Consider the following 10,273-nt stretch of genomic DNA (forward strand, 5'->3'; position numbering starts at 1 on the left):
CAAATATGATCACGCATTCGTTTCATAAGTATATCATTTTCACCTTAATAAAAGATCTAACATCAAACCAATACACGACATGCCAATGATTCACAAAAGGAACTGCGCACGAGTCATCACATAAATGAGAGCGAATGGAGTGAAGCGATAAGAATCAAAATGGGACCAAGTAAGCAGAATAGAGATCCAAGAAGTGAAGATATTTCCTAAAAGACACTACAGCCTCTCGAAGATAGGTACAGACGTCTCCGTACCGATCATCGAGACTCTATTTAGACTCGACTTGTACACACGTGAGACCTATGAACCTGGGGCTCTGATACCATTTTATCACGACCCAAAAATGGACGTGATGGCACTCGTCTTATCCCACCAAGACAAGTCAACCTAAAACTCAACCATTACAATAAAGTGCGGAAATAAAATATCAGCAACTTAATAAAACCCCCCAAAACCTGGTATTCACGTGTACAAGCCTCTAAAGTATTACAATCGGATCAAAAGAAAATATAAGTCTCATATGATATTGTTTCTAGAGTAGAACAAAATCATAAACAAGAGTAAGGAGGGATGCTGAGATGACCAACAACTACCTCACAAAATCTCCAGGAAGCCTCGGAAAAGAAGAGAATATATCATAAAAGTCCGGGCTAGTAACCTACAAAAATTTGTAGAAGCAAGGGGTGAGTACCAAACCACACGGTACTCAGCAAGTAAGCCTCTAAACACAAGCTAAGGGGATGAAATACGGTACTCCTACCACCCCCAACCGAACCTCCACAACTACAACCTGCATAAACAACAACCCAACCTAACAACTCACAGTTTACATAGAACGTAACTCAACAAAAATATTTAGACAAATTACATATCCTCCACAACAACACTTTAACAAATTACATATCCCCCACAACAACACTTTAACAAATTATATATCCTCAACATCAACACTTAAACAAATTAGATATCCTCAATAGCAACACTTCCACAAATTTACATATCCTCAATAACACACTTCAACAAATTACATATCCTCAACAACAACACTTCAACAAATTATATATCCTCAATAACAAGCTCAGTATTAATCAATCACAAGTTCCGCAGAAAGGCAATTAGAAGATCAGCAAAACACAATATCAAGTTCACCAATGATAAGTATGTGTAATGCAATGTCAAGTATAATAATGCATGTCTGACCTAGTGATACACACCCGCTGTCTCTCAGTCCGGGACCCATGGGGGACATATCTGTCCATGCATCTGTCGCGGCGCATGATACGACCCTCGATAACAGTAACCATCGCGGCGTGCGATACGTCCCTCGAAATATAGTATCCATCGCGGCGCGCGATACGTCCCTCGAAATATAGTAACCATCGCAGCGTGCGATACGTCCCTCGAAATGGTACATCCTCTTTAAGTTATCATTCTTTCTCAATGCACATAACACTTCCACAACCATGCCTCAGAATAATGCAATGACATGTTCACACAAATAATGAGAAGATGACCATTTTCATAACATTGCACAGTTCACAACCACACAAACATGAAATCACATCAACAATGATTCAACAAGCCATCAAACTTTTCTCAACACATCACACATAAATAATTAATCACATCGCCTTTTGTTATCCCTTTTATTTCATCATTAAAATTAATCAATGCGGACAAGTCAACCCATCACCAATCCCGTTACTCCCAAACATATATCACAAGGAAATACACGCATTCCATACACTTAACAAGAGTTTAGAAATCCACTTGCCTCAATTTATCGAACAATCACTTCGGGACTTTAGCCTTCCTCCTTTTCGTTAAGCTTCCATAATAATGCAATCTATTCACATAACTAATCACAATAAGATTTTCAAACTCAAAACATCCACATTACTTTCTGTCTAGACTCGAACAAAAAAAAGAAATCACTCAAATTTATAATCAAATGCCTAATGTTGATGTCAATAACATGTCATCTCTTTCAATTTTCTCCAAATTTCAAATCTAGGGTTAAGTTCTATTCTCTTCAATTATCACAATCTAATAGTTTTGACATGATATAATATACCAATATTTAATTACTTATTCCAAAATACTAAACCATATTAATATGAAAAACCCATGAATCCCAAAAAAATTAACAAGGAAATTATAAGTAAGTTCCTCCACTATTTCCTGACGGAGTGCATTCATTGTGTTGAACTACAATATTAATTTGTGTGAACTTATTCTAAGTTCTAATTGTAAAAGGAAATTGAAAATCATAAAAGTTGCTCCACTAACCTCTGCAAGTACTCAAACAACTACAAATTAAAGACGTTAATATAAAATAAGATGTAAAAACTTTTCTTGACCAAATAATTAACTAATCATTACATTGACATTAGTTTACCATCATATTTCTCCACTAACTGTGGCACCAGAAGAACCTCAAACAGTAACGAAGTGAACTAGTCTAGAAACTAATATACCTGAAGCACACACGTAACTCCATCGACGCCGCAACTAAGGTTTTGGAGTTCCAATCTGACTCTTTCCGTTTCCTCTTTAATTATGACTCAAAATTTAACCCTATTTAATTTAATTAGTACATGGGTCCAGTGGTATAGGGTTATGGACCTGTCTCATTAACCACTTATTAAAATATATAATAAACAACTCTTTTTAAAAATAACAATAGTTGTTTAATAGTTTAAAATTCTCAAACCAAATTTGACGATTGATCATAAATGACTCGGGATAAATGTCGAGAGAGATAAAATGATAATTTTATGATAATTTCCAGAAATTACCTTCCGAGTCATTACATAAACGGTGATATGTTATAACTTATGGATCATCAATAGTAACATAAATCATATGTAGCAACATATGCCTCAAGTGGTCAAACATTTCTACACAAGGGTGATACGTTGCATCGTTTGAGGCATCTATGGCAACTTATAGATCATACGTAACAACATATGCTTCAAATGGTCAAACAATACTATACAAGGTAATATTTTGCAACATTTAAGGCATCTGTAGCAACATATTCATCAAATGGTAAAATAATGCTACATAAGGGTGATATGTTGCAACATATAAATAATCTGTAGCAACATATAGATCATATGTAGCAACATATGTCTCAAATGGTCGAACATTGCTAAATAAGGGTGATATGTTGCCTCACTTGACTAATATGTTATGTTAAGAACAAGTAAAAATATTGGAACAAGAATGCAAAACTACGCGTATTTATTTATTTACACAACTATGATAATTTTAATGGTTTTACACAATAACATAAGAAATTTTCATCCTCCACGGTATTTTCTTGGTAATGCTTACGAATACAAAAAAATACCGACAACAAACAACACAAAAATTAGCTTCCACATTTTACAACATTTGGTCTTCTTCTTCTCCTTCATCAACCATTTGTTACTTCTTTTAATATGAATTTCATCATCAATTTCCAACTCCTTAATTATGTTCCCCAATCTCAGAATAACGAACTTGCATCATATATCAACATCTTCACTATCCATCCATCTAAAAAAGTTTGATGCATTCTCCTAAAATACGCACCGCACCACACATATAGTTAAATAAAATAAAACAATTAAAGAGAATATCCATACTAAGATGTTGAAATTATACATACAGTATAGCATGGACAAGACCAAAATCATTGACCTGAACTGTCCTTCGATAATGAAGTTTGCATTGAAAGTAAATCTCCATGTTTGCAATATATTTTCACACCCTTCATCATTACAAATTCAATTCAATATTGAATTTGAAATTATATCAAAAGTAACAAAAACAAACAAATGTCATTCATTAGATCTAGAGTACTACTAATCTATATTTTTAAGAACAAATTTCTTACCCGACCACTTTATTGCAATATTTATGATTTCTTTGTTTTGAAAATGCATGAATGTGCTGAGATTCGGTTTAACCAAAGACTAATCAAATTAGTTGTGTGTTAAAAAACATCAAACATAAAAGACTGACAAGAAAAGACCGGTGAAATAAAATAACATCATTAAATCCCATGCTCTATAGAGATACGAGTTCTATGTGAATAAACAGAGAGAGGACAGAGAGAAAAATCAAAGTGGAGAGATCAAAGCAGCAAGGTACAAAATGAAAACCTAATTTATAGATATCCTTTTTAGAAATGAAATAATGTACTTACGTTTTTTAAGTTGTTGCCTATGGGCCGATTGGGCCTGTTTTACATTTTTAGGTGGTTGGACTTGCCTATGAATTTTATGAAGTACTTACATTTTTTATATTGTTGCATTATATGACAATTATGTGTACGTGCAAGTAGTATCACCATTAATAGAGAAGAATTCAATCGCATAACTATAAATATAACATTAACATAAACATAACATGCCATTGAAATAAGTAGTTTATATAGTGACATTCAAGGCGAGGATAGGCTACATATCCATATTTACAAGGCATTACTACCAACAAAAACAACAAGTTTCACATCTGAAACGCACTAGATCTGTACTACTACTTCAGCATGCAAAAAAGGACTTGTCTGGAGGATCTGGAGTCAACATTGAGCGATTAAACTTTGATGGACTTTACTATTATTTCTTGAAGGTTGGTGTATCAGAGATACCCATACACTCTATCAGAAGACCACCTACAGAAAAATAAATAACCATAGTTAGCTACCCCATAACATGGGAAATATTAAACATAAACACAATGTTATATATTAAGTAGGAAGAATTATCAAATGATGAAGCTACCCTCCACTAGACAAAAACAGAGAAAAACAAAAAAACACCCATGCACTGAGAACAGACTCGAAGAACAACATAATTACATTGATCACCCTTAATAAGAGAATGTGTAGACTTGAATTTGTCCAAGGTGCTAACATTTTCTTTGAATATGAGAGGAGGAGAGGACAAAGAATAAATCAAAGAAAATAACAAAAGGGAGTTTTTTTTTGTGAATTGAGAGAACCCTAATGAACCCTTTATAATGAGTCAGAGTGAGTGGAGTGTGTGTTAGTGGAATATTATAGAATGATCCACCGTTACATTACATTTTGAATTAGGTGACATTTTATTTTAAGATAAACATATGTTGCCACATACGCGAGTCTGTTGCAATATATCAACCAGAACTTGCATATGTTGCCATATACGAAATTTCAAGGATGGGCTAATCGATGAATTGAGAAATTTACAATTGAAAAATGTCAATTCGGACTAAATTTTATTACTTTAGACCATAGTTAAGAAATAAAAATATGCTATAACATTTGAAACAACATGAACTAGTGGGATGATAGTCTTTGTAAATATAATGGATAAAATTTAATGATGCTTGCTGTATTAGACCATAGTTTGTTACTTAAACATGTTGTAGGACTATATATTAGTTTTACATTTTTGAATTAGATTATAATTTAATTTAATTAAACCCAAAAAGACTCATTTTATGATATACATATGTCGCCACATATGCTGCCATAGCTAACACTTCAAGGATGTCCTAATGGTGAATTGAGAGAATGGATAAATGTCAAATAGGACCAAATTTTATTACTTTAGAATATAATTAAGCAATAAAAATATGGTATAACACTTGGAACAATGATTTACAAGGGTGTTATATTACTATCATATAGATTTACTTGCTCATTGTATGATGAATTAGTGGGAGGATAGTATTTGTAAATATAATTAATAGAATTGAATGAAGGTAGTTGTATTAGACCATAATCTTTTACTTAGAGATGTTGTACGACTATATATTAGTGTTATATGTTGAATTAGGTGACAATTTAATCGAATTAACTCCCCAAAGACCCATTTTATGATATCCATATGTTTCCACATATAACATGTTTGTTGCAATTTCCAAAACAGAACGTTCATATGTTACCATATATGATACTTCAAGGATGGGCTAATCGATAAATTGAGTGATTTAAGAATGGAAAAATGTCATCTTGGACAATATTTTAGGACTTTAGATAATGATTAAGGAATAAAAATATGCTAGAACATCTGGAACAACGATTTACAAGGGTGTTATATAACTATCATATGGATTTACTTGGTCATTGTATGATGAACTAGTGGGATGATAGTCTTTGTAAATATAATTGATAGAATTGAATGATGGTTGATATATTAGAACATAATTTGTTAGAACTGAATGAAGGTTGTTCTATTAGACCATAATTTGTTACTTAGACATGTTGTAGTACTATATATTAGTGTTACATGTTGAATTAGGTGACACTTTAATTGAATTAATCCCCTAGAAGACCCATTTTATGATAAACATATGTTGCCACATATGACAAGTCTGCTGCAATTTCCCTAACATAATGTGTATGTGTTTCTAAGGATGACACTTCAAGGATTGGATAATCTATGAATTGAGTTTCCAAGAAATGTATATATGTTGACACATACGAAAATTTAATGAAAACATAAATTTAAAATTACTTTATGTATTTCTAAATCACAACGACATAAGTCACAACGAAGTCAAGGGTAATAGAATCGATGAACATGGCAAAATATACAACATATATGTTGTGTTCTTATATAATGCCAAGGAATGTATGTGAAGTGAGAAGTTGCAATTTCTAAAGGCCAAGAGAATAGATGAGACAACTTTTGACTTTTGAAAATAGGGTAAAATGAAAGAGTTGTAATTTATATTTTCTTGAAAGTTGTTCAAGTGACGGTAATGATTGATTGATTGTTCAGACACCTTACACATTATTTTTTTAGAAATATGGTGCCGCAGATGTACTATTCTTTTGTAAGTAGCAATACATAATTAAAATATGTTGCAACAGATGCAATATTATATTGTAAGTAGCAACACATAATTGTCATACGTTGCCAAAGATGAAATATTTTGTTGAAGTAGGAACACATAATTGTCATATAATGCCACAAAAGAAATATTCTATTGTAAGTAGCAACACATAATTGTCATATGCTTCCACAAAAGCATTTAGTTCAAAATAAGTCACACATTTTTATATAAATAACATAACGTATATCCTGATTAAAATTAAGATAAAAAAGGATAGATAGATGACAATTTTTTACATATGTTGTCACATATGACAATTTAATTAATACCAGACAACAGTATAATATAGAAATTTAACTACATATCTCTGTTCTATCTCACAACTACATAAATCAAAATGAATATATTCATGTTCATTGTCTCTTTGTCTTGGCCAACCATTCTTGTGACCGATTTGCTCAAATTGATCAACAGTGCAACGAATTGGTTTTACTCCCAACGACACCCACATTCTACCTAAAATATTTTACAAATGTTGTCGACATCTTCTGAGTTTTACTGGCTCGATTTTTATCACGTTGACAATGAACATTAAACCTTCTCTCATGGATTAACCCCCATTGAAAATTGAAGTTATGTAAAATACATACTCTGCACCATTGTGGCCATAGTCTGCTGCTTAATTATTCGTTCCAAATGCAGTTGGACCGCAACGGTTGAAAAATCATATGACAGAATAAATACCATTTAAAATGAAAAATATATTGATCAAAATGTGAATACATTAAAAAACCATTAAAATTTACCATGCATTTTCTCTACAAGGCTTTTAAATTTTCCGATAATCTGTACATTTTTAGGAAAAAATTGCTTGTTAAACAATCGACCATCTACAATAAAAAAAGTCAACCAATGTTATCTTTTGATATATAGAAGATTAATTAGAGACTTCATTGAGGACCCTAATACATAAATACCTTAATTTAACCCTCATTACATCTTTGAGGATGTAGGAAGCAATCCATTTGATGATATCAATTAGTAGTTCCCTCGGAAGGAGGGATTCAATGAAGTTTTTTTGTTCATAATTATTTTTAAAGATTTCTTATTCATATTGGAGAAAATTTAATGGAAGGGCCTAGTTGTGTTCTCTTATTTAATGAAATTTGAAAAGTTGTACTTTGAAGTCGAAAACAAGAGAAGGGAGGGAAGAGAAGAGACAACTTTTGACTTTTCAAATGCAAGTACTTATTTTCTTGAAAAAGTGGTAAAATATGAAGAGTACTAATTAAGTTCTTTCTTGAAAGTTGTTCTAATAATACTAATGATATGGTTGATCGATTGTTCATTTACCTTACATGTAATTATTTTTTAAAATATGTTGGAGCAGATTCATTTTTTGTGCTACTTGTAACACATAATTGATATATGTTTGAACAAATGCAATATTATGTTGTAAGATATAACACATAATCAATATATGTTGGAACAGATGCGTTATTCTGTGGTACTTGTAATATATAATAGACATATGTTAAAACATGTGCAATATTATGTTGTATGATCTAACATATAATTAATATATGTTGGAACTGATGCGTTATTCTGTGGTACACGTAACATATAATTATCATATGTCGCCACAAATGCAATATTCTATTGTAATTAGAAACACATAGTTAAATAAATCACACAATTTATATAAATAACATAACATAAGTTGATTCAAATTAAGATAAGAATATAGGGAACATTATTCTCAAATAAAAAGAAAATTCATTAAAATTCAACAACACTTATGGATCATTTCAATTCGGGCATGTAGTTCTTTTTTGGCCAACGTCCCTACACACAGAACACTTACTTTTTCTTGTTGGAAGTGATTCACAAACTCCACGTCTCATGTATCTTCTTTTTCCTGGTTTGCATGGATCAAAATTCAGAGTAGGTATTTCTATCTCTATGATATCTAAGAGGAAAATCTAAGAATCATCAAGTGGCACCGGACGAATTTCCTCAAAGTATGTCATTATATTTTTTTCCACTGAATAATATGGAGAGGATTACTCATAAATCAGATTTCCAAAATCGGCACCATATTGGGATTGTAGAAATGTCATGGCATGTGGACAAGGCATCTTGTCCAAGTAAAAAATTCAACAAGTACAAGTTATTCTTTGTAGATCCACCATAGAAACATCACCATGACTAGTAGTCACATACTCAACTTGTAATTAGCAATTTGACAAGCCAACAACTTGTTGTCTGTGTTGACATACTTTGATATGTTTTTCTTTAAATAGAAGGAACAAATATATTTATAGAGTTCACCAGCTCCATACGCCTCTGGTGAAATAAAAGTGCAAATCTTATGTTTATTTCATTAACTTAAGAGATAATGGGAAATTCTCTTTCAACACCAAATATCGAATTCACTGATTCCACGATATTTGACGTCATAATTTTATATCTATACAAAAAAATAAAACTCAAACAAAGTACATAAAATAACAATAAACTAAAACAAGATGATATAGACAATAATGTACTTATTAACCGAGCAAAGTGTCCTACTCCATGTGTGAAATCCAATACACTAAAGAGTTTCAGCCGCATTTTGTACCTAATCTCTTATTGAATTTAGATGGTCATGGAACTCACATATATTGTATGCCTTTGCTTCTTTATAAAAATGGGATACTTCCTTTGAATTTTGAAAGTTGTTTTGAATATTTTTACCAAGGTGTCTCATAGAACAACCATAATGAGATGCAGGTAGATAGTCGAAACCATCTTTAGAATACTTGGATGCCTATTAAAAATAATGCACAACTCATCAATATCATCTACAAAGCTTCTCGTATTTTGAAAATATATTCATATGACGCATCAGATTCCTTGTCCACAACACAAAAAACCACTGAAATTATATGATTCTCAACATCTTGTGCCATCACCGATAGTGAAATTCTTTCATACTTGATACTCAAATTGTCCCATCAATGACTATTGCTTTTCTCATTTCTTGAAAAACAGTTATCCAAGCTGCATATGATACAAAGAAATACTTGAACGTCCAATTTTCATTGAGGGAAATATCGTCATGCTTCCTGGATTTGTAACTTTAAGCATATCACCATACACATTAAGCATTGTATACCGGTGCTCATGTGTTACCCTAACATTAGACTTAGCATGCTCCATTCCCTTATAAATCTTCCAATAGCTTACATTAGAACACAATTCTATGTGGAGTTTATTTGACATGCCTCTTGTGGATGTCCTTTTACCATTGAGAAATTTATTTTCAAAGTACTTACCTATGACTTTAATCATGACATACATATTACGGCTTGTAAGATGCTCTTAACAACATGTATGTCACTTTTCATATATTCTAATGACAAACATGTCACTACTTGTATATTTAACAACCCTCAGTCACCAATTGTACTCCGGA

At 32.0% G+C, this 10,273-nt stretch overlaps 1 long non-coding RNA gene across 1 annotated transcript; it reads right to left on the reverse strand.

Moving 5' to 3' along the window:
- Positions 1-422: 422 nt before the first annotated feature.
- Positions 423-2,564, reverse strand: LOC138339715 (uncharacterized). Its single transcript, XR_011212576.1, has 3 exons — positions 2,478-2,564; positions 1,775-1,846; positions 423-658 (listed from the first exon to the last, which is right to left on the reverse strand). It is a non-coding gene; the product is annotated as an uncharacterized lncRNA (long non-coding RNA).
- Between the last annotated feature and the right edge of the window lie 7,709 nt (positions 2,565-10,273).

This window comes from Solanum lycopersicum, chromosome 11, assembly GCF_036512215.1.
Source record: "Solanum lycopersicum chromosome 11, SLM_r2.1".
Taxonomy (NCBI): Eukaryota; Viridiplantae; Streptophyta; class Magnoliopsida; order Solanales; family Solanaceae; genus Solanum; species Solanum lycopersicum.